The sequence below is a fragment of the Protopterus annectens genome, chromosome 3.part1 (genome assembly GCF_019279795.1).
Source record: "Protopterus annectens isolate FY-2018-M chromosome 3.part1, PAN1.0, whole genome shotgun sequence".
NCBI classification, from domain to species: Eukaryota; Metazoa; Chordata; order Ceratodontiformes; family Protopteridae; genus Protopterus; species Protopterus annectens.
In genome coordinates this window covers 1,089,939,173-1,089,966,430 of record NC_056732.1, presented here as the reverse complement: position 1 = coordinate 1,089,966,430, position 27,258 = coordinate 1,089,939,173, and positions in this window count along the sequence as shown.

Genomic DNA, 27,258 nt, shown 5'->3' with positions numbered 1-27,258 from the left:
GTCATACCAGACTTTTTCTGCTGTTGGGCTCCTGCCAGGTTCTCCTAGGCTAAGCCCATGAGCTCCCTAAGCCTTGTCCTGAGGTTTAGGGCATATGCCACAACAGACTCCTTGTGGGATTCACACTCACACTCCTACTCATCATGAATAAAATCTAAAGGCCCCCTCACCCTATGTCCATACACAACTCAAAGGGTGAAAACCTTGTGGAGTCCTGGGGTATCTCTCTGTATACAAACAGCAAATGGGGCAAATATTTGTCTCACTGTCTCTTAAACTGGTCTGAAAAATGCCCATAGCATGGTCTTTAGTGTGGAGTTTAACCTCTCCACAAGACCATTAGTCTGGGGATGGTAGGGGGTGGTCTTTAGGTGCTTCACCCCACAGCGCTTTCACAGAGAAGCCAGCAGGTCTGACATAAAATTGGTACCTCTGTCAGTCATTATTTCTCTCAGGAAACCTACCCTGCTGAAAATCTCTAACAAAGCATTTGCCACCTTCTCTGCTTCGATAGAAGGCAGATCCACCGCCTCAGGGTATCTAGTAGTATAATCTACTACCGCCAGGATATACTTCTTCCCTGTGGAACTTGGGGTACTCAGAGGCCCCACAATATCCATAGATACCCACCAAAATGGCTCCTCAATCACAAGCAAAGGCATCAAAGGAGCTTCGACCTTCTCTCCTGCCTTGCTTACTTTTTGACACTGCTCACAGGTCCTGCAGTACTCTGTTACATCCCTAGTAATTCCAGGGAGTAAAAGTTCTGCATAATACATCTCTTGGTACACTTTATGCCCATATGCCCTGCAAAAGGAATGTCATGGGCTATGACTAGAAGTGACAGATGGCAGGCTCTAGGCACTACCAACTTCTGTATTACCTCACCCTCTAGCTCTCCCTCAGGGGTCCACTCTCTATACAATAACCCTTTGTTCCAGTATACAGACTTCCCTTTTCCTTGAAGATCAGGTGCCTCCCTAGCTACCTCCCTCAAGCCTCTTTATGTAGGATCTGAGAGCTGAGCCTATCTCAATTCTATCTTTGTAACTCTTCCCAGCTCCCCTTCCACAAGAAGTCTGGTATCTTCTGACAGCAGTGCCTCACTGTCAGCCTAGATATTACCACTCACCTCTGCCCTTGCAGTCACTCTGTCTAAGGGAACATCAGCACCTACCAGTAGCTGTGGCTCATCTTCAGGCTCATTGCTACAAGATATGTCCCTCCCTGAAATAGCCACCTCACCAGCCCTAGCTTCAGGTGTGGGGGTCTGTCTGTCTTGCCCCCAGGCTACCAAACCCACATGCCTGTCTGCAAGCATGACTGCATGTAACTGCATGCACATAAGGTACTGCCTTATCAAAATCATTCCATATCAAGACATCTGCAGGGATATCCCCAAACACACCTACTTGCTTGCTTTCTTTTCCACCCTCTCAGTCAAGGTGAACCTTGGCTAAAGGCATTTATAATGGGGTCCCTCCTAAAGCACTGACTGGAGTGGACTGCACAAGCAAGTATTTATTTATTTAACATTTGTTAACCAGGAAAGTCCGACTTGTAAAAAAGCCAATTTACAGAGGAGGCCCTGGGAGAAATGCTCCAGATGCTTGTCTTTGAACATGGGAGGAAACTGGAGCACCCAGAGAAAACCCACATGAACGCAGGGAGGACATGCAGATTCCACACAGAAGGCACCCCAGCCAAGAATTGAACTGGAGAATCTCTTGCTGTGGGGCAACAATGCTACCGCTGCACCACGGTGCCATCCAGGAGTACTGCTCCTCTTTAACCAATGCAGGATTCACAATGGTCATGTCAGAGGCTGGGTCTCTATTAGCAGTTACCTGCTTTTCATTCACTAAGACAGGATATAACCTCTGGTGATAGCTTGGTACCCCTGTTGTCTCCAGAGAACTTACCACTGGCATACTGTTATTCCCACTTGCTGGCTCCCCCACCTTTTGTTCTCCACCTTGCCTCCATGGACTTCTATATGATACATGGCCCCAATGGTTACATTTAAAACATTTAACCTTTGATCCTGGCCAAGTACCTGAACTAGGGGCTTCTCCCATTGCTGGTGGACCACCACAGGTTCCCTTATATCCATGTGCAGCACTGAGTATCCCCTTCTTGTGCAGTGATGCCCTGCTTGCTAAGTAGAGATCCACCTTTTTCCCCAGCTCATCAGCAGAGTCACACTGTTGGTCTACTAACCAGATTCTCATGTCCTCATTCAAAGTGCTAAGGGCTTGTTTCCTCACCAAAAGGTCTGCTAGCCCTTTAAAAGTGGTAACCTGACACACGCTCACTCACCTATGAAAATAAGTGCTTAACTCATCAATATAATCACACACACTTTCATCTGCCTTGCATCTATGCTCACAAATTTTTTTTCTGTAAGCTTCAGGTGTTAACTTAAAAAATTTAAGTAAACAATGTTTGACTTTATCATAATGTAAACAATCAATATCAGACAATTTAGAAACAACAGTTACAGCTTTACCATGGGGTAAGGGGGTCAGGAACTGTACCCAGAGCCCTTGGTCAACATTATACTGTTTACATACCCTTTCAAATATATGAATAAAACTATCAAAATTATCCCCCTCTGTAAATTGTGGAAGAAATTTACTGACCTGTATTGCTTCTGGGGTTCAGTTATTCCCTTTCTCATTACCTCCATAACCCTGGCAAAGAGCCAGCATCTTCCTCTCATGTTAACACTGCTTCTCATATTCTTCAGCCTCCAAATGCTGCAGTCTCTCTGTTGATTCTAATTCCAAATGTTTGACCTCCACTTGCAGTCTTTTTAACTCCAGATGGGTTTTTAAGTCCTCTGATGAAAAGTGAACTGTCCTGTTTCTGAGGGTTGCAAATCCCCATCAGTAGATTGGTTATCCTCCTGGTTCCTGGTCTGAGCTGCAACTAAGGCTGAAATAATTTCCTCTTTAGTCAGGTTGGCATGCACCAGTCCTTTGGTTTCACACACCTTGACCAACTGGTTCTTTGTCAGCTTGCCATAATCATCTGCTGACATCTTTGCCTGCTTTCCATGACTAAAATAAACTAGCAACATACATACATACATAAATAAATAAAACTGTTGTGTTAATGAAACTCTGAATGTTTACCTTGTGGCTGCTGAGAATACACACCTTCAGTGAGAACTACCTACAGGTTACAGAAGTTCAATTAATATCCATACCACTGCTCACCAATATGTTATGTCCCCTCTCTGGGCCAGTAATCAAAGAGCCTGAATCCTCACCACTATCACTGGAGCGGGATGTTCACTTGGAACAAAAATAGATACATAGTATTTTCAGATGCAGCTCTCTGGATCAAGCACAATTTCCCTTAACTTATTCACTCCAATGGAGCTCAGGAAGTTTGCGCTGTAACTTCCAGTGGGTGGAACCCGGAGCCTAAACCTTTTGACAGAAGCTCGTTATGTCCTCACATTTTAAACAAATGTTCCTATCTCTGGAACTACAAGGGTTATGAAAGAAGTATAAATGGCAAACTTCAGCACAGACTATTTTTTATCATGGTAGTATTCTTTAGGTTCTAGGTCTTAAACCAAATTTTATAAGTCACAGTAAACACAGTTACTATTACATTTGTAATATTTTGTAAACAACTTATAATAGCTCAGCAGCCACTCAAGTTACACACACTGTCAGCATCATTTTATTCATCTATATGAGAGCTTTCTTATGAGGCTAAGGAGTTCTGTCTGTTCTTGGTTGTTGAGATATTTAGAAAAATGTGAAATTTATATCTATATAAATTAATATCATAAAAACAACAGTTAATATCTATCTACCTGCACTACACAGAGGTCAAATATTAATGCAGTTAAGTTTGCCATTGTGTAAGTTTTAAGATGATTTTTTTAAAACCTTGTACATAGCATGGTTTTGGAATTATTATGCAAATATGAACAAGCAATATTTGATGCCTAGAGGCATCAGTAGGAGTTAACTGCAGATGCACCTGGAGGCATCACTTGGATGTAATGAGTTAAGAGCATACAGGGAACACACTCAGTCCAGGATCTGGATTTCTCTGTCTGTCTCCCTTCAGGTCCCTATTAAGATGCCTCACTGGCAAAGCTATAGAGATGAGTCCTCAGCTGTGTCCAAGCCAAGTCCAAGTCCTCCAGCACCCTCTCTGTAAAAGCAGTACTTTGTGTTGCTGCTCCAAGCAGCTCACACACACACACACACACACACACACACACACACACACACACACACACACACACACACACACACTCCTTGAGATTTGATTTGGACACACACGGAAAGCTACCAATACAGACTTTTTGTCTCTGTCTACATTGAGAACTGTAAGACACAATCTTTATGGCTTATGCCAGGTAATTTAATTTTAGAACATTTTTCAAAGTTAACTGCAGCTGGGCTGTGAATAACCCTCTCTCTTCCAGTATCCTCTGTTACAATATATTCATTTCTACAGTTGCAATGCATGCATTTAATCAGTTACTACATGCATGTATATTTCTTTTCTGTCCAGCAGGACCCTCTGCCGACAGACCTCCAACACAACCAAATCTCACAAATACATCTTCAGCACAAGCATCTGTACAAATCAATCCAAGACACAAATGACATATAATTCTTTACAAAACTTCAGCTAGCCATGCTGGCATAAGTTACACATCCACTGCCCTACTTCTCCTGGCATAGCTGGCAATACCTCAATCATCACAACACATGTGAACCTATGAACAGAAGAAAGAATAGTGAAGAATGCATGACAAATTCTAGTTTTCGTCTTTTTTAATTTCTTCAAGTCTGTTGCGTTTCTAACACCATGATGGGAATGGAACCCATTCCTAAGTCAAAATATGATTAAAGTTCATGAAATTAGTATTGTTTCCGTCTTTGGTCATAAGATCATAGGAGATTGCTAGGCTATCGACCAGGAGGTCATTCTAAGCCTAGGGGTTTCAACCCAATGTAATACCATAGAAGTACTAGTCAATACCCAAGATTACATGTAATGATGACTGCTCATGTCTAGGAGGGTTGTGGGCACTATCCCCGGTAAGAATTTATGGTGCCTCATCCACTCGTCCAGGTTCCTCTTGAACAATGTTATAGAGGTGCTCTGCTTCACATGAATTGGTAGCCTATTCCAAAGACATGGCAGTCAATGGGAGATAAATCTGCCCTCCAGCATGTCCTCTTTAAGTCGCAGTGCATATTTAAGTCTCTGGAACGGGTAGCCCTAGACCCATTTGATTTACGGATATGCAGTAAGTTCATTATGTCTGGGTCTTGGGTTGCCCTGTTGGGCAAGCATAAGTCTCCCTTAAGAAGTCTATACGATATGGAGTATAGCGACAGGGACTTTAGTCGGTCTGTGTAAGACACATGCTGGAGGCCCTTGATCTTCTTTGTTAGAAATCTCTGAGTTCTCTCTAATTGCTGTAGGTGCTTAGTACGATACATACCGAATGGGGTGCTATACTCAATTATGGGCCGGATAAGTGCCGAGTATAGGGGGGTTATAACTTCTTTTGCTCTCAAGGTGATGTCTTTACTAATCAAGTGAGCTATGTGGAAAGCTTTCCTTACAATAGTAGACACATGGTGGTCGAAGTTAAGGTCACGATCATCCTGTGATCCCAGGTCCCTTACCACTTCATGGGTACTTAGGGTATTGTTTTTGATTTGATAGTGTAAAGGGACATTGCTTGTGCTGAAGGAAATGATGATGCATTTTTTTGCATTCAGTTTGAGATCATGATTAATACACCAGTTGGTCTGTGTGAGACCATCCTGTAGTATACTGACATCATTTGGGAATTCAGTGATTGCACCTAGTTTGCAGTCATCTGCAAACTTGGTCAGCCACAACCCTTTAGTTTTAACGTGAACTTCTGAGAAGTATATACCAAATAGTAGGGCGCCCAGCACCTACCCCTGTGGCACCCTCTGGTAACATGTCTGCTGGATGATGTGGAGTCACCAACTTTGATAGTGCCTGTCTGGTTTGTGAGCCAGTTGGCAACCCATCTTACAATGAAGGGGTTTTCATTTAGCTTGCTAAGCTTATTGGTAATGCCTAAATGTGAGATTGAGTCAAAAGTCTTTGCCAAGTCGAGGTATGCTGTGTGCACAGATTTGCCCTCATCAGTGGCCCTGGTCACACTTTCAAAGAAATCAACCAGATTTAACAGGCAAGATCTGCCCTTTATGAAGCTGAATTGGGTAGGATCCAGGGTTTGGAGGTCACCTATGTCTTTATTTATGAGGTCCATGATAATATGTTCCATTGCCTTACAGATGAGGCTGGTCAGATTTATGGGTCTCTAATTCCCTGGCTTTGTTGCTAGGCCACCTTTGTGGAGGGGAATAACTGTAGCTGTTCTCCATTCTGTAGGAACAAAGCCTGTGGTTAGGCTATGATTGAAAAGAGTACTTAGTGGTAATGATAGCTTATGTTTTAACCTGCTTAGAAGGCAGCCTAGGATGTCATCTGATCCCATAGAGGCCATGTTCTTTGCCTTGGACAGAGCTTTGAGGACCTGTTCTTCAGATATGTAAGGTGAAGGGGGAGTTTGGGGGAAGGTTTGTTGTAAGTTAGGAGGGGATAAGGGAGTGACATTTTTGCCATACCTATCCGCTAGCAAGTTCACAATCTCACTGGAGTCAGTGTGTGATACTGTTGACCACCAGTTCTGCACATGCTTGGGTCCTACCCTTTAGGTTATGTATGTAGCTGTAAAAGGTCTTATGGTTATCCTTGGAAATACTTGCTAAGCTTCTCATGGAGGATTTGATAAGTTGTCTTATTTGCCTGTTAAGGCTGAGGAGGGTGCTTTTCCATTGTTGGGTCATTGTCTTTGTTTTCTTGGACAGCAACTTTATGCATTTATTGTAGAGTTTGTTGATGCTGGAAGTGCACCATGGCAGCTTGATTTTACTTGGAGCTCTGGCTTTGATTCTATCTGGTACAGCTGAGTTTATACACTTATACAAGTGATTGTACAGGGCATTAGTGTAAGCTTCAGCATAGTTACCACTTTCAGCTTGGGGTGGGGCTTGGAATGCATTTATACCTTCGCCTAGGGGGGTATAGTTTGCCTTGGTGAAATTGTTTAGTCTAATTTCACCCTTTGTGAGTTCTGGTGTTATTGTCAATTTGAAGGTAACTAATTTGTGCTCAGTTTTAACTAATGAGGGCCCAGCAGTTGCAGCAGTGCACCTGTTTGACATGTTGGTGAGGACCAGATCTGGAATGTTTGTTCTTCTTGTTGGGGTATGGACAATTTGCTCCAGGGGATTTGAATTTAGAAAGTCAAGGAACTTTTGTGCTAGCGGGTTTGGGCTAGAGTAGGTTTCCCCAGTTGATGGTGGGATAATTGAAACCCCCTTAACCAGTGTGTTCTGCACAATTTGGATTGTCTTCAGTTTGGCTATGTAGGCTTCATGTGTATTGTGACTCATGCAGGGAGATCTATAACTGGCTAAGACTTGAATGGGGGTCTTACCCACCATAACCTGGACCTGGAGTAACTCCATGTAGTTGTCCAGTCTAATTAGATGGGAGGTGAATTTATCCTTAATATAGATTGAAAGACCGCCTCCTTTGGTTTTCACACTTTCATTTTGTGGTCTAAAGGTGTGGTAGGCATTGTAACCTTGCAGGGCCAGGGTACTCTCTGAGGCCTTAAACCAGGTTTCTGTGACTGCACAGACATCTTCATCTTCTAGTGGCAGAAGTGCTTCCAGGGAGTGGAGTTTTTGGTTTAAGCTCTAGCATTTAGCAGCATGATCCTTATTTTGTTCTGATTGGTTAATTTCATGTTGGTAATGTTGTTTTCGAGACCTTGCCTAAAAAGGCACTATGGGGGAGGCAAGAGCCTTTGACAGCAGCATTATGCCTAGGGGTGTCAGGTGCAAACCATCTCTGGCAAAGCAGCAAGACTTGTCGACCGTGGCTTTCCAGGCAGACAGGAACTGCATCCCCTTGGAATGACAACAAAAACTAAGCCAATTATTGAAATAAATCACTTTTTGTTTATACTGTGGCATCATTCTAGATGAGGGTTGTATGCTGCTCAAGGCTAGAGACATACCTACTTGGGACACGTACTCAGTACTCTTATATCTCAGGTCATTCACACCAACATGAAGTATGACAGAGTCATAACTGTACTTGTTGCTGAGAGACCTGAGTGGATGCGTGATTTGGCGAATACTGTCACTGGCCAGGCAGCTGACAGTGACCTTCTCCTTGTCCAATATGGTGAGTGGGACATCCATGTGTCTCACTATTGAGTCTTTGTTTTTATTTACTGATAGCTAGATGTGCTCTTTGCAGCACCCACAGTGTGCCCAGTAATCACTCCTTCTGCACTTCATATGGAGTTACATGTAGCAGTAACATATCTAAGTATGATTGTAAATTCTTTTTTATAAGACCCATTGGTCCTACTAGTATTGGAACTGTCTGGATATTCTCCTTCCACACTGCCCTCATTTCTGCTTGCATATCCTGGTGTTTTATGACTGTGTTTCTCTATACGTAAGACACTGTAGTCGTCGAGTGTGGCAATTTCAATGATCAGTGCTACCTTTTTCTTCTTTTCATGGACTACTATATTTGGTTTTCTCACATTTTTTTTGAACTGTTGGTAATGGGTGATCCCCTGTGATATATTCTTAATCATTTTCTATAATGCTTTCTGGCTCATGTTTCCAATGTTTTTCAGCTGCTTCAATATTATAATGTTTGCACAATCCCCAATGAAACAGTCTTGCCATATTATTATGCCTTTCAATACACAGTCCTTCTGCCATTAGTATATCACAACCAGCAACAAGATACGAGAATATTTCCAATTCTCTCTTACAAAACCTACATTTGCCTCTTTCTCCCACATGTTCAATGGACTTTGTAAACCAATGTGACATTGTCCACTATCTAGGGCAGCCAATATTAACCTTTCACCTTTGGTTTAAATTCACCTCTCCTTAACCATTCCTGCATTCAATCCTGATTGACATGAGGTTGTTCCAAGAGTTTTCTGTACTTGTAACTGTATTTATGCATTTTTCACATTTCTTGCCTTCTCATCTGATCCTTCACCTTATATTCTTTATTTTGTTTTTTGGCACATTCAATTGCTGCCTGATTTTTATCTTGCTCTGGTTTGATTTCCATTCTTGCTTAACACTGATATGCTTCTGCTAAACTAAGCAAAGAAGTAATCTTAGACTTATTCTCCTCATATTTTATAACCTTCACTATGTTTGGATCTTGCAAAGTTAGCAGATAGGTATGCAGTCCTACAACTGCAGATCTATACAATCAATTTCGAGGAGGCCCATGCCCCTTTAAAACTGGGAATATATAGTCTTGGTATACACTGATTTTTATAAATCATTTGATAAGCGTGAAGCATCCTTTTTGTTTTCCTGTTCAACTGATCCAACACCTTTTGTGGCCAGTCAGTCACTCCAAAACTGTAAGTTAGGACAGGAAGAGCACATTGGTTTATAGCTTGTGCTTTGTTCCTAGATGTCAGTACTGTTTTCAGTATTAAATTTAGTCTTCTAAAATATTCCTTATAAAGCCCAAACCATGGAACTATCTGATTTTAAAATTTTAATTGCATATGTAATGAGCATTGAATTTAAGCCATATGACTAACTTATGTTGTTTTTTTTTCTTTCTCACTGTTAATATCTACCAGATTTTAAGTCTTCAGTTTGCTATGCTACCTGTATATAAGACTAAGTTTCGTAATTGCACTCTTATTGTATACAATGTCACTACCTGGTACTACTGTAAGAACTGTCTTCTAGAAGCATTGTTATACAAGATTATTGGTCTTGTCTCCCACTTGACCAATTTATTCTATTCTAGTCTTTTTACCGTTATGAATATCTGTTACTATTTTTTTCTTTATTTTATTATACAATTTTCTTTCTACTAACATAATAGTTTACTAATAATGGAACTTTTCTCCCCAGGCCTCTGCTGAAAAAAGGTTTTATGCTCAGTCAGACTCTCCCAGTAAACAAATGGAAAATAAATAAAATAAAGTTTTATAAACATTTGTTCATGTTTTATTATTGATCAATTCCCAAATATTTATAGACTTATCTCTTGCTCATGTTCTTTTATATCACATTTCTGTTCCAGGCTGATGTTTTCTTGGTGCTGCAGTTTTCCTGCTTTAAAGGTTGCTTTTTCACATTTATCAAGACCAATAACATTCTCATATTATCTGAAAAAGTTTTGACTACTTGCAGTTGTGCTTTCAGTTCCTCATCTGATGAACTATACAGTTTTAAATCATCCACAAAAAGAGGATGAGAAATCTTTACACTTTGTTGTTTTCTGGGAGCCAAATTGTAGCCATGACCTAATCTGTTAAGTAGGCAGCTTAATAGGTTAAGGGCAAGACAAAGTGCAGCAGTGACAGGGAGTCACCCTGGAATATCCCCCTTCGAATTTTTTCCATGGAGTAATAATTTGTCCTTTATTGTGGCTTATAGAATAAGTGGAGAAAACCCAGTAAACAAAAGATAAAAGTCCATCTTGGTTCAGACAAATCACAAATGTAAGCAGCAAAAAAAAACCCCAACTAGGACCAAGACAGCTAAAACCATAAATTTAATTGTAAAGCATATAAGATAAGCGCTTTCGGACAATTCCTTCATCAGATCAAAGAACAAAGTGTGTTTAACTGTTTTAAGTAACACTTGCCCAGTCACAGACTCAAAGCTGCACTGCACCTCTTTCCTCTCTTTCAGAGCTCTTGCTTATAGCAAGTTAACCATTTCAGTGCCTGAGCTTGTGTTCTCTCAAAATAGGTTTTTGGGGAAGATATCCATTCAACCCTGGGGGGTTATCTGCTTGTAAACCAGTTATCCAATGGGCTTCTGCCACTTTTGTTCGATTACATATATCACCCCCTCTTTTATCTGGTTCACATAACTGTAATACCATGAAAGTAAAGTTATGTTCAGGTTTATTTAACTTGTGCTGATATAAAGCACTGGTATTTTTACTAAGTCTAATGTCATTTAGGTGCTTCAGTATGCTGTCTTTTAATCTTTTGTTCATTTTACCCACATAAAGTGAAGTACAGGATCCACATTGGCAAGATATATCACATTGCAAGAACAACAATCAGCATAGAGTTTAGGTTGGTATCTTACCCCTGTAATCGGGTGTATGAAAGTGTTGTTTTTAGATATTTCTTAATAAGCCTTGCATTGTCGGCAGCAATAAGTCCTGACCCTTTCAATTGCAGGCAACTTTATATTAAAGCTGGTAGTTTTGTGTAAAAGTTGTTCCTTTTATACAAAAACTTAGGAAAGTTGCCCACTATCAGCCTAAGTTCATCATTGTTGGTTACAATTTTCCAGTTATTTCTCACGATGTTGCAGATGCCTGTTATATCACTGCTGTGTTTCATTGGCACTCTAACATTGAACTCCTTGTTTTCATCGCTCACTTTTTCCAGTCCCATACCTTTGTTACTAAACCATGCTTGCCTTGTGTTCTCCACATCTTTTTGACATTACATACAATGTCACTGTTTATTATAGCCATGTTGTTTAAAGTTGTCAGATAATTATAACTCACTATCAAGTTGTGAATCATCAGTGATTAGTCTGTTCTCAGTGCTTGTCCTTTTACTATATTAGAGAACGTATGTTGCGGATGCATGCTGTCGTAACTAAGCAATGTATTCTTCCAACATGTTTTCCTGTATAGTGTGGTCCCCATTTCACCATTCTCATCTGAAAAACCTAAACATCCAGAAATTCAATCTTTTTATCTGAGTAATTCAGGGTAAAACATAGAAAACTGGTGGTACTTTCCAAATATGAGACAAACTAAGTCCATAACATTGCCTTTCCAAAGAAAAAAGACATCATCCACAAATCTATGGTAGAAGATCATCTTGTCTCTCCATAACTTCTTGGTAGTAAAAATATGTTCTTCTTCTCAAAGTCCAAGTACTATGTTTGCTTAAGAGTTGGTGCAGGGTGTTCCCATAGCAACACCCCACCGCTGTCAGTAAATCTTCTCTTGAAACATAAAGATGTTATTTTCCAGAACCAATTGTAGTAGCAGACAGATTCTGTGTATCATACTGTCATCATGGATGTTTGCATCCATAGACTCAAATAGTGCATTCAAAAATTGAGGTGTATCTTTAAACACAGCTGGTGCTTTGCATAGAGCTGATTTCAATTGCTTCTCTACCCATATTGACATTGTCTTGGTAGACCATCCACTACCTGCCACTATTGGTCTGAATGTGTGGTTGTGTTGATCTTTATGTATCTTCAGTAGTCCATTAATGACAGGAATCACTGAATGTTCAGCTAAACAATACTGATGCAACTCGTTGGTAATGATTTGCATAGTATAGAGATCTTCTAAAGTATTCTTTATATGTCTTTTTATATCCTTTGCCAAGGCTTCTTCTATGACTTCATAGGTAGAGACTGAGCAAACATCTCTTCTATTCTTGATGTGTGCCACTCATAATTGAGAATGACAACTGTGCTTCCCTTGTCTGCTGGTCTGACAATCAGTTCCTTACTGGCCATTAATTCATGATGAGCTTGTCTTTCTTCCATTGTTAAGTTGTAAAAACTCTGTGAATGTCATCAGTTCATATATTCAGAAAGTTCTCTTTCGCATACATTCAAGAATACATCCATTACAGGATGCACTAGAAGAATAAATGAACTGGGTTTTCTCAAAGCATTGGATATGCCATGCCCATCTTCCTTATACAGAAGTTTGAGTTACGAATAAAAGACTATCATTTGTTCCTGCAGCACCTTCTAAACTGAGTGATGTCATATTCAACCTTAGACTGTTTGCTAGAAATACATTATTCAAACTTCTGTATAAGGAAGATGGGCATGGCATATTCAATACTTTGAGAAAACCTCAAAACCTTGAGAACTTTCTGAATATATGAACTCACGACATTCACAGAGTCTTTACAACTTAACAAAGATGGTAGATGGCAGATGTTTAAAGACGTGTATGTAAGTAGTTTGTATGGAGGATGTTACTTCAGTAGCAGATCAGAGGAAGTTTATATATCGTACAGTTTACAATAACTAGGCTAGGCTTGATGGAAATTTGATATAACTATAGATATAGCTATAGATATATCACAAGATCATGTGGATTTGGTTGAAAGCTTTGAAACCCATTCAGAAACAATATTTGACAATACACCTGTATGACTAATTTAAGGATATACTGACTAATGAACTAATGTAAAAAGCTGATAGTTCTCTATGTATTTATTAAACATGGAGGAATTTAAAGAATGGGTAATAAAAAAAATTGAGAGTCATTTGGGCAAGCAGAAATCTTTCCTGATGGGCTATCTGATGCATGGGATAAAATGAGAATGGACTTTATAAACGTAGTAGAAATAATGAAGACAGAGTGAGAAAAACAGATGAGGAAACCAGACCCCCCCCCAGCTATTTAGAAGAGTTGGCAAAAGATAAAATGTAGAAAAGGGAGATGCTTATGAATCAACTGCAGAATATTAAGGGGGAAATGAGTGAGTATTTGTGTAATATGCATGAGTTCAGGAAAAGTACCAGTTAAACAATTGCTTTTTTTACTTTAATCCCAGAGCATAGAAATTCTTAGTGCAAAACCCTGGGCATCTGAAAGTGGAAAGAGGTCTTACAAGCTTTAGTACTATCTCCACTAAAAAATTGATGAAGATAAATAATATTCTTCTTAATTTTTTGACATCCTAATTCACCAAGAGTTTCCTTTGATTGGCAGAGAAAAGGCTGGGATAATGGTGGAATAGGATTCCCTGATACTCAATTGTATGCTACTTCAACAATTGTAAAAGCTACAGTGTTGTGGACAAATTCATCTTATGATTCAAAATAGAAATTAATACATCAAGAAATATTATTAGTAAATAATAAATATATCACAGCCAATCATAAACAAATTGTCCTAATAGTTTTATGTGCTTATTAAAATATTTTTCCATAAATGGAATTACACCCTATTCTCAAATTCACAATTTAAATAACATCATCTCCTCTTTCCAAAAGTTCACATATTCTAACCATTGGATTAAAGACTTAATATTTTCTGTGTTTCCAATTACATATATAAATGACTGCTTAGAAACTCAAAACTTCAACAAAATGCTAGTAATGAAACAACAAAGTAACTTAATCCTTTAGCAGCAATTATTAAACGGGTGCTGCAGTAGTGTTGTCGCCTCACAGCAAGACATTGTGCCATTCGATTCTCAGCTACAGCGTCTTCTGTGTGGAGACATGTGTGAATGGGCATACCTTCGTTGAAGGTTGTGAGTCAGGGCTGGCAAACTTGGCACATAAAAAATCTACTGCCAATCATTAGCGGACTGGAGTTCCGCTGTGGCGACCCCCTAACCAGGAAAAGCCGAAGGACACAAACAGACGCAAACTGATAAATATACTGTTGAAAATTTAAGGGCCAAATACAATCAAGATTATGAGAATTGGTTAATTTTACAAATATTTAGAGACTTTGTAAACACAGAGATTAAGATTTATCCTAGATGAGAAATCGTTCCCCAAATTATTGTAATTCTAAATAAATATTAATAATAATGCAATGAAAATAATGAATCATATTTTTCACAAATTTATACAATTCTTACGTTAGATTTCACATATTTTGACAATTCCTATTGGAATTACTCCTCAAAAATTAATAATGAATACTTCTCTGATAAATACAAGAAAATAAAATTAAAATCTATGGATAAAGCTACATCTTCATTATATTGGAAATATTTAATTTGGAAATTCTTAAGCAGAGCTTTTGTCACTCCTAACAAAATTACGATTATGTATAAATCAAATAAAATGAAATGCTGGAGATGTGATTTTGAAATAACTGATTGGATGCATATGGTATATGAATGTGAAGTCATCTCTCCTCTTTAGCAGAGCTTTTGTCACTCCTAACAAAATTACAGTTATGTATAAATCAAATAAAATGAAATGCTGGAGATGTGATTTTGAAATAACTGATTGGATGCATATGGTATATGAATGTGAAGTCATCTCTCCTCTTTTGGAAAGAAATTAATAACTTCATTCAAGCTCTTTGGTCAGATAGATGTAATATTTTCTAAATCTTTAGTTTTATTTAATTCTCCAATTTCTGAGATAATTCCAAAAAACCCAAGTGCCTATTCTTTGGTCTATTCTTGCTATAGCCAGAAAAGTAATTGCTAAAATTTGGAAAATTAAAGTTACCCCCTCGTGTTGAATTTATTAGTATGGAAAAATTGTTTGCAGTAATGAATTTCATACTATAAAGACGAGAATTTCTAATATTACACATTCATTTGAATCTTGGCTTAAACTTAGAGATTTGCTTGAAAATATTAATTGTTGTTGATATGTATAACTTTGATGTATTGATCAGCTGTGGACCTATGCAAATAGTTATTTTTTATAATGGATCTGTTTATTTATTGTTTTAAAACCGAATTAAAATGAAAGAAAGTGGAAAGATATATAACAAGGCTTGGGTATCCTATACGTGAAGGTTGACTAGGAATTTTGAAGAGAAAATTGAGATATTTTTGTAGATTTATGAAACTCTAAATAAAGCAGTGGAGTGGAGATATCTGTAAGAGAGACATTTGGAGTAAATTTTGGAAAAATAGATATTTCAAATTCTGTGACATGGAAGCTTAATAATTAACAATCAGGATTAATAAAGGGGTCATTAAAACTGGGATTTAAAATCAAGCAACTGAGAAATCTCCAAGGATGAATGAAATTCTGTAGAGATTTGAATTCTAGAAGGAAAGAGTCTGTTTAGAAGGCACTTATTTAACAATGTTTGAAAGAGGAAAATACCTGCATCATGGAAAAAGGCAATGCCTGTAGTGTCATTAAAGGAGGAGAAGGACTCTGCATCATATAAACAAATTCTGATCCTCAGTTATGACTACAAAGTGTTATTATCCAAGAATAGCAAACATGTTACTAAAGCAAGGAAATATCCCTCAGTGAACCAGAGGTAAATCCCACATATGAAATAAGAAATCCAAACCAACACGTAGCTAGACAAAACAATCCTTTAATAACACATAAAAATCAACATGCACAAAGCACCTCAGACTGAGTGCTTTCACCTGCTAACAGGGGTTCCTTATTTAAATGTATTTTGAACTGCACCAATATGACTCTGATGATGCCTGACTGTTAGCAGGCGAAAGCGCTCAGTTTGAGGTGCTTTGTGCATGTTGATTTTTATGCTATTAAAGAATCGTTTTGTCAAGCTACGCGTTCATTTGGATTTCTTATTTCATATTACTAAAGCAGTTTGGTATGGATTAATGTGGTTTTGTGGAAGATGATAAGCATCTGATAACATAAATAGAACAATGATGATTCAAAGAAATTGGAGTACTCTCCATTATTGTTTGTTAGTTTGGATGCAGAGAACGCATTTGATAGGAAATGCTGGGACTTTATGAACAGGACAATGTTAGCATTTGCATTCCAAAATACTGTAATAGAATTAATTAGGATCGTAGGATCATAGGAGATCACTAGGCTATTGACCCAGAGGTCATTTTAAGCCTAGCCATTTCAACCCAATGTAATACCATAAAAGTACTAGTCAATACCCAAGATTGGATTTAATGAAGACTGCCCATATCCAGGAGGGTTGTGGGCACTATCCTTGGTAAGATGTTATGGTGCCCCTTCCACTCATCTAGGTTCCTCTTGAACAGTGTCATAGAGGTGCTCTGTTTCACATGAATTGGTAACCTGTTTCAAAGACGTGGCAGGTGCTGGGAGATAAATCTGTCCCTCTGGCATGCCTTATTTAAGTCGCATATTTAAGTCCCTGGAACAGGTAGCCCTAGACAATTCTAGATTAGTACTAGACTAACTGCTCTTGAGGTGATTACCCCATGTGAGAATCAAACGTACCTTGTGTTTGCAAGGTAAACACCTTAACCATTAAGCCAACCTCCCACCCAAGAGAACATATGATGAAGGTGGGGTGAAAACAAAGGTAGGAGTCATCCTTTTTACAAGCTGAGTTTGAATAAAGGGATCAGGCAAGGATGTCCTTTATTTGTTATATACTTGGAACTCCTACTCAGAAAGGTAAAAGATTCACAAATTCAGAGATATTATTGGAGTGCTAGTGTGTAGATGGTATCTTGCACTTGTCAAATCCAGAATATTACATTAAAGTGCCTTATTTTAAGGCAGTTTCAAGTATTTTGGCATATAAAATAAATGAAAGTAAAACAAAAGCTATATTGGTAAATGATCTGCCTACACATGAATTACTTAAACAATACCCATATGTATGTGGACATGAAAAAAGAAGTATTTAATCATATGAGGTAAAAAGGACTTTGTTCAGAAGGTAAAATAAGTTGTAAGAGACCAAGAAAAAAAAAGATTGGAAAGTAATGGTCATGAACATGAACAATAAGATTCAGGAAGTGAAAATGTTAGTTCATTTGGTTTTGTACATAAACATGGTATACTTTTTATCAGCTACAGGGAAGTTGTGGATGACAATAAAGGTTGAAGAAATTAATCTGAGAAGTGAAGCTGGCAAGAGTAAAGGGGGTAACCTGATTCTTTCTACAGAGCAGTGTGATTTAGGACTACCTGAGCTGAAGGGATACTCTTAATATGTACAATTGTGACATGTATCAAAGTGGAAAAGATGATTGCAAAATTTGAGACTTTAGGGCAGGCAGAAAATATGAGGGATGCAGAGAGATTAGGGTTTTGTAAGCAATCCCTTAAGGAGAATAGGAAACATTAAACAGGATATTATATTTGTAAATTGTGGCAGACAGCACTAAAAATACCAAACTAGAGAAGGAGTGGAGAAATATTGTGTTTTGTCAATAGGAACACATAAAAGTGAGGGAAACGAAAACAGATACGTTGGGAGGAAATGTGAGGAAACTAATAAATGAACACTGCTACTGAGAGCAAATAACTTGGAGGGGAAAAGTGATAGAGTGGAAAGAAGCCAAGCAGGTGTTTGAACTGCAGATCAGAGATAGCTTTCTGTATCAGGCACTGTTGGAACATAGACAGACCTGGGATTCATGAGCAATCGTGCAGGCTTCCATGCTGAGCAGCAGCACTAATCGCATATGCATGCTGTTCATCATGCTTACATGAATACAGGTATTTTTCCATGGGTTGCAACACTGTTGGCAGCCATGAATGAATGTTGAGCAGAACACGCACACACAGTAAACAAACACAAAAAGGTACATAGGGCAAATGCAAGCTGTACCAGGCAGGGAAAGTGTACCGAGTGCAATGTGCACAGAAATTAAACATATGAATGCAGTAATAAGTAAAAGGGGAGGGTAAATGGCAAGGGCAAATACAATAACATGGTTACCAGGCAGGGAAATTGTACTGAGGATAATGTGCACAGAACTCAAAGATATGTATACAGAAATATGTAAGAGGGGAGGGTAAATACTCAAATTGTACTAAGATAATTTAGTTAAATGTGCATTTGTCTCAAAGATAATTTTGTACTAATAATATCAGGCAGTATGTATATCAAAATAATTAATGGTGGGGACACTTCCTGAGCAAGTATAGGTAAATAAAAACAGCATGATATTATAGGATTTAATAGTTACACAAAGTAACATTGTAAAAGAGGAGAGAAAATGAGATAGAAATGTGATTAACATGTTGAACTGAGATGACAGTTAGCAAGGACAGTATATACATTAGGGGATATTTGCATAGCCTGCATTTTGTCAATATAACATGTTGGAAAATAAGAATGGCTCATAAGCCACAATCTCCTTTTGCAAGAATCAAACCCATGCCATCAGTGTTGCCACTGAGCTGTGTATTAACTGAGTATGTAATAGAAAAAGGTATAACACATGTACAGGGAGGATCACCCTTGAAGGGAATTATGGACTTTCATATTCTAATGGGTATGGATCCCATACATAGGTGTGTGTGGCCTTAAAATGTAGGAGCAGAATGTGCCATATGTAGTACCATTGCCTGAGGCACTCCTGCCTGACTCAGTTATTAAGAAAAGATGCAAGCACCACACCATGAGATGATTTATTCTTCAGAGCTGTGTTTTGTCTACACCTGCAACAGGAGATAACAATCGATATTCATAGGTTCATAGGAGATTACTAGGCTAGCAGCTCTAGAGCCTTTACAAGCTTAGCCATTTTAATCCCAAATATCCCCATTTGTTCTTTTTAGGTGGTTCACAGAACACATTTATGAACAGAGTGGATCAGTGATTAACACTGGCTACCCCTGTCCATGAGGGACATAGTTCCCACCTCAGGGGGTGAATTTGCTGTCTCCCATCCAACTATCTAGGTTGCATTTGAATAGGGTCAGTGATGAGCTCTTTCTTACATGAATAGGAAGTCTATTCCAGAGAAGCGTCAGTCTCTGGAAGACATGTCTGTCTTTCCACATGTTCTGTTAATGTCACAGGCTTGGTTGAAATCCATTGAGTGAGTGACTCTTGTGCTATTTGACTTGTGGATGTGCAGTATTTCCATTAGGGCAGGGTTGGAGACTGCCCTATAGAACAGGCACAAGTCACCTCTCAACTAGCTATAAGATAAAGAGTAAAGTGACATGGCATTCAGCCTGTCCATGTAGATCATGGTTTGGAGTCCCTGTATTTTCTTAGTGGGAAACCTCTTAGGTCTCTCCAGCTGCTGCAGGTGTCTGGTGAGATACATGCAAAAGGGTGCATTATACTCTATTAGTGGTCTGATGAGGGTTGAGTACAGTGGAATTATAACATCCCTTGACCTGGATGCTATGTCCTTGCTTATGAGGTATGCTACATAGAGGGCTTTCCATACCTCTGTGGAAACTTGGTGGTCAAAGTTCAGATTGCTGTCAACCTGTGTTCCCAAGTCTTTCACCACTGGGTTGGAACTCAGGGAGTGCTGTCAATGTTGTAATTTGTAGGGAATTCCATTTTGCCAAAGGAAATAATAATGCATTTTGTTTGCATTTATATATAATAATAATGCATTTTTTACATTTAGTTTTAAAGAATAGCTTTGTACCAATCATTCATTTGTGTTAGCCTTTCTTGCAATATGTTGCCATAGTTGGGGGAACTCGATGATTGCTCCCAGTTTGCAATCATCAATGAACTTGGTGAGCCAGTGGCCATCTACTTTGGCCTGGACTTCTGAGAAATAGTTGCCAAACAGTAAGGGGCAATGCACAGACCCCTGTGGTACTCCACTGGTGACGGGTCTACTGGTGGAGGTGGAGTCACCAGTTTTGACAGTGTGTCTTCTGTCTGTGAGCCAATTGGTTACCCATCTAGTAATGTAAGCGTTAATACCCAGCTGGGAGAATTTCTCAATGATGCCAGAGTAGAGGGTTGTGTTGAAAACCTTAGCAAGGTCAAGATAGGCTGTGTGCACAGTCTTACCTTCATCCATGGCTTTGGTGACATTCCTAACAAAGTCTACCAGGATTAATAAGCATGATTTACCTTTAACAAAGCCAAGCTTGTTTGGGTCCAGCATTTGGAGGTCGCCTATGTTCTTGTTGATAAGGTCCATGATAATTCTTTCCATGGCCTTCCAAATGAAGCTGGTTAGACTTATGGGTCTGTAGTTCCAGGGTCAGTTGATGCCCCCCCCTTTGTGCAGGGGCATTACTGTTTTTCATTCTGCAGGAACATAGCCAGTTCTCAAGCTATGATTAAAGAGAACGCCAAGTGGATCCACTAGGTCTTGTTTTATATTGTTTAGTAAACAACATGGGATATTATCTGGTCCCATTGAGGCCGTGTTTTGGCCTTGGTGAGCACAGAAATGACCTGTTCTCTAGAGATACTAGGCAGTTGGCTGGTGTCAGATATGCTTTGGTATATGGTATATGGGGATGAGGGGTGAGGTTTGTGCTGAATCTGTCAGCTAGCAGGTTGGCAATATCTTCCTGCGTAGTATGAGTGATCCCATCTACAACCACTTAGGCACATAGCTGGTCATTCCCTTTTAGATTTCAGACTTAGTTAAAGACTGTCTTATGATTGTCCTTGGCTAGGGATGCGATTTTAGTTTTTTAATTTGTTTTAGAAGAATTTACAAGAATTCTGATTTTTTTGTTCAGGCTTAGGAGGGAACTTTTCCTCTGCAGAGTAATATCTGTCTTGCTTTTGGACAAGTGTTTCTTCCTCTTTTATATAATCTGTTTATACTTGAAGTCCACCACAGTGGCTTGTTTTTATTGGAAATTCTGTTTTTTATCCGGTCAGGTACAGCAGAGTTTATGCAGTTGCTTAAGTGTTTGTACAGGACATTTGCGAATACTTCTGCATAGTTTTTATTGACATCTGCGATTGGGGGTGGTATGAAGCTTTTTATACCATCGCTTAGTACACTGTCGTTAGCTTTGATTAAGTTTTTTTTATAATTTTTGTTCCTGTGAAGGTGTCAGTTCCAGTAGTTACTTCAAACAAGACTGACTTGTTCACACATGGGGAAGTACAGTGACCTCCCCCCCATGTTAGTAAGTACTATGTCCAGAACATTAGAGTCCCTAGTGGGGGTGCAGACTATCTGTTCAAGAGCATTTGTGTTATCAAAGTCCCAGAGCCTCTGGGAGAGTGTGTTTTTGCTCATGTATATGCCCCAGTCTATGGAAGGATGTGTAAAAACTGAAACACACCACCACAGGCTACTAAAAAGTATGCGCTTCAGAATAAAATAAAAAAAAAATTATTACGACTTAAAATGAGACATAAAGCAATAAAACAAAGCCCTTGTTGATTTGTATATGATAAGTGCTTTCAGCTAAAAGCCTTCCTCAGATCATAAAGAAACCGGTTCCACAGGGCTAAGATAAATGAATGAAACACCAATCATGTGGCTAAATCCAAGCCAATGCCTTTTTTCAAAGCAATGAATTCACAGCCAATCAGACACCTTGAAGGAAACATACCTCCAAGTTGCCAAATAAAGACAATTTCCTTGAAGAAATAGCACATACCAGGATAAGGCAGCTTTGTCAATACTAATCAATGTTGATGTTACTTGAGTTCTTTCTTCCCCAGTAAATACTTTGGGTTTTAATAACGACTTAGGGCTTGTATAAATAACATCAGTCCTTTTTAAATGAAACTTAACAAAAATAATCTAATAGTTTTAATTCCATTGCTGAGGCAGTCATTAATTAATTTCTCTTGGTTCAAACTGTCAAGCAAAATAAAGGATATAAAAACAGAGTGGAAATTGACTTCTTGTGCTGATAAGAACAAACTTCATGCGGTTACTGGCTCAGCATCTGGTATTCACAGGCGGTCTCCCATTCAAATACTAACCAGTCCCGACCCTGCTTATCTTCTGAGACCAGACAAGATCGGGCACATTCAAGGTGGAATGACTGTACAAGCAAAATCTGCTTCTTTGTGAAATAGATACATACTAAGCTTAAACAGCTTTTGTACCATTAGTCCATGTTGCTATTCCATTGTTCATAGATGTCATCAGTTCCTCTTGGTGAGAACTTTCCAAAGGGCATAATTATTCAAAATCCATTACATAAAGACAAATGTGCAGTCACTAGTTGTTTATCTCAACACTGACTTTCTGTGCCATGAACCCTCTTTCAACTACTAAAAGGACTTAAAGAATACCAACATCAAGGTAGCGATTTTCTTTGCTCCTCAGTGCTTAATACTTGACTTATCTCTGTACAACATCCTTATATAGAAAATTATTTTCTTTAGGGTTAAGGTAAACTTCATATTCCTTTGCTAGTAGGCCAACTACAGAATCCTTGGTGCACTTGTCAACATATGGAGATGCGCCTTGCCTTTAAAACAGGTTTAAGTGGTGCAACTGCATTCAGGCCTGGAGGGCAATCTTCTCGAAGATTGATAACCCAGTTCACCTCACATATTTCAATCCTGTTGCTTATATCTCCACCTCTAGGACCTTCAAAGACACCATCAATGGCTTTAAACATGAAGCAATGTAAGGGATGCTGAATGACATGATTTTCCAAAGAGTTTTTTTGATCCTTATGCTGGATATCTCTCAGATGGTACAACATTCTGTCCTTGAATTGTTGGTTGGTTTTGCCTACATAATAAGCAGAACACTTTAAACAAGTAGTTAAGTAAACAATATGTTTACTATTACAGGTAGCACTGCATGAAAAACGATATTCCAGTCCTGTAATGGGATGTTTGAATCAATTGTTAGTATCTATCACAGGGCAGGCTTTACACCTGCCACATTTAAAAGTTATTTTCTTATTGATAGAACATTTGTAGAGAAACCATCTTTCGTACATAATAGCCTTTTCAAGTTCTTTTTCTTTTTAAAAATGAAATTTGGCCTCTCTTTTACTATTTATTTCAATTGTTCATCTTGGGTCAGCACTGGACAAAATTTCTTGGCAATGTTACATATATGCCTCGAATCATTGCTATATGTAAGCATGAGACCAAGGGTTTGCTGTCCTTTGGAACTGTCATTGGATGGTCTCTGTGCTTTCTTGTTAGAAAAAAGGGTTGTCCTTTTCCTTTTCTTAAGTTTTCTTTTGATTCTGGTTTCATTGAGACGTCTCTAATTGCATAACCTCTCTCCTTTAAATTACAATCCAATTTAACCTTTTTGCATTCATAATCTGTCTTTAGTACACAGTCTTGAGATGCTTGTGGCTTGATTCTTCATTATATTCTTAAAAACATGTTCAGGATACATGCTGTTCCTGTGTAAAGAATGGTTCCTCCATGTTTCTTTCCTATGGATTGATGTCACTATGACAGATGTCAGATCTAGTTCTATCTTCACAGCTAAGAAGTCAATTGTTTCTTTGGAACTATTAACTGTGAACTTAAGAAAGTCAGTGGAATGATTCAAATAATCTGTGAATAGCATCAGTTGTGAATCAACACCTTTCCACAATATAAAGATGTCATCCACAGAATGGCCATAGAATATCAAATGTTCTTTCCATGGATTTCTGTCAGAAAGTACACGTTCTTGCTCCCATTGTGCTAATATAAGGTTCAAATAACTGTTCACACAAGGGGCTCCCATGGCTACCTCCCAGCATTGCCAAAAGTATTCCTTCTCATAGATAAAAACATTGTTTTCAAGAATAAGTTCCAAAAGTGTACACATTAGATCAATGTTCACATTCATATCTCTCAGAACCACTGTAATCCTGATGGCTTCAACCCCATAGGTATTGGGAATAACTTTGAAGAGGCTAGTGATGTCCATGGTTACCAACAGTATCTCCGAGTAGTCTTCATTACCGTTCATAATGGAACATAGTGTGCTAAGAAAGCTACCTGTGTCCTTCAATACCATGGTAGTTTGTGGATAGGGGTTCTGTAATCCATTCCATACCTGCTGCAATGGGGCGAAGTGGTGGATTTTGTCTATCCTTATGGATCTTTAGCAAGCCACTTATAGTCGGTACAGTTGGATTAGTAACTTCAAAAAAGTCATATATTTCCTTAGTTAACTGACCAGTCATCAGCAACTCGAAGAGATCATCTTTCACACTTGAGACCATTTTATTCAGATCACTTTTGCTGATCTGTGTGTAGGTCCGTGCATCAGTCAGCATTTCTTTCATTTGATCCTGATACCATGGGGAGTCCATCAAAACTATGGATCTTCCCTTATCTGCTGATTTAATCACTATATCTTCTCTATTCCTTAGATCATTCAGTGCCTGTCTTTCAAGTGCTGTTAGATTATGGAAGTGTCTAAAACAATCACTTCCTTGTCTCATGCTTCTTACTTCATTTTTACAGAGCCAAATAAATAAATGTACAGCTGGATGATTGACTGGTACAAAATTACTGGGTTTCTTATATGACTTAATTCTTAGGTCCATGATGATGCATTCCATAGCTTCCATCAGACTCATTAGGCTAATGGGGCAATAGTTCCCAGGGTCTGTAGCCGCTCTTCCTTTGTGGAGAGGGATGACTGTAGCATTGTGCCATTTGGTATGGACAAAGCCTGAGGTGAGTCTGTGACTGACCAGGGCACACAGGCGAGGTGCCAGTTCACTCTGTAGTTCATGTAGAACACAGCCAGGGATATTGTCAGGTCCCATAGAAGCTGTATTCTTAGCCTTGGACAGTGCTGTTTTAACCTGTGCAGCAGTAATACTGGGTGCCTAATCTACTGGTATTGTGATTGGTCCCTTGGGGGGAGGGGTAAAGTTGGCACTGAATCTGTCGGCCAGTATATTGGCAATATCTGTTGGCTCGGTATAGGAGGTACCATTGTGCAATAGCTCAGAGCATATCTGGGTATTGCCGTGGGGATTCTTTACATAACTATAGAAGGCCCTGTGGTTGTCTTTACTACCTGCTGTAATTTTGTTTTCAGAGCTAGCTTTAGAGGATTTGATGAGGGATCTCAACATTTTGTTGAGGCTGATAAAGGAGTTTTTCCAGTCTTGGAACTTCACCTTATTCCGCATCAGTTTCCTGCTTCTGTTGTAGAGTTTGTTTAGGCAGGGGACCACCAGATTGGCTTCCTTTCTTTGGAGGAGAGTGTCTTGGTTCTATTAGGTATGGCGACATCCATGCATTTGTAAACATGTTCGTACAGTGCATTGGTGTATGAGTCAGCGGTCATACAACTATTATCCATTTGCATGGGTGCCATGAAGTTAGCCACCTTTGTTTTTAGGAGCCCAAAGTTAGCTTTGGAGAGGTTTTTCCATGGTGATTACCTTGGGGGGAGTGGAATGTGGATTTCCAAAGTGATTAGTTTGTGGTCAGACCTAACCAGGGAGGAATTGACTATTGGTGTAGAGCAACAGCCCCCCATGTTAGTAATGACCAGGTCAAGGATATTGCTACCTCTAGTGGGGGTAAGAACGAGCTGGTCCAGGGCATTGGAATTAATGAATTCCAGGAAATGTTGGACAAATGTATTGTTACATGACCAGTTTTCCCAGTTAATGGAGGGGCAGTTGAAGTCACCCAGTATGAGAGTGTTAGATTGGACCCTAATATTCTCCAGGGTGCTTAGGAATGTGGAGTGTGAGTCTTGGGACATGGTTGGGACCTATAGCAGGCAACGACCTGAATCACTGTCTTACCCAATGTTAGCTGCACCTGAAGTACCTCTGATGCATTATGTTGGGCTACCAGTCTGGAGGTGTGTGCATCCTTTATGAATATGGAAACACCACTGCCTTTGGAGATATGGTCCAAGTTCTGGGGCCGAAAGGTGTGGAATGAGTTATAGCCCGGTAATGCAGGGGTGCTTTCTGCTGCCTTGAACCAGGTGTCTAGTACAGCACAAATGTCGATGTTCTCTATTTTAAGGAGTGCTTTGAGCGAGTGCATTTTGAGATTTAGACATCTAGCATTCAGCAGCATGACCCTCAGATTGCATTTGTTTGTAGCTGTTATGGTGGTAATTTGATCTTTGGAACACTGGAAAGTACACACACACACTTGCTTTGGGAGCAAGAGCATGTACTTTTTGACAGAAATCCAATATTCTACGGACGTTTTTTGGATGACATCTTTATATTCTGTAAAGGTGCTGATTCACAATTGATGCTATTCAGAGATTATTTGAACCATTCCACTGACTTTCTTAAGTTCACAGTTAATAGTTCCAAAGAAACAATTGATTTCTTAGCTATGAAGATATAACTGGATCTGACATCTGGCATAGAGACATCAATCCACAAGAAAGAAACATGGAGGAACCATTATTTACACAGGAACAGCATGCATCCTGGACATGTTTTTAAGAATATAATGGAGAATCGAGCCACATGTATCTCAAGACTGTGTACTAAAGACAACGATTATGAATGCGAAAAGGTTAAATTGGAGTGTCATTTAAAGGAGAGAGGTTATGCAACTACAGACATCTTAGTGAAATCAGAATCAACAGAAAACTTAAGAAAAAGACAACCCTATTTTTCTAACAGGAAAGCACAGAGGCTGTCCAATGACAGTTCCAAAGGACAGAAAACCCTTGGTTTCATGCTCACATATAGCAATGATTCGATGCATATATGTAACATTGTGAAGAAGTTTTGGCCAGTACCGACCCAAGAAGAGAGGCCAAAATTCATTTTTAAAAACAAAAAGAACTTGAAATGGTTACTATGTATGAAAGATAGTTTCTCTGGAAAAGTTCTATCA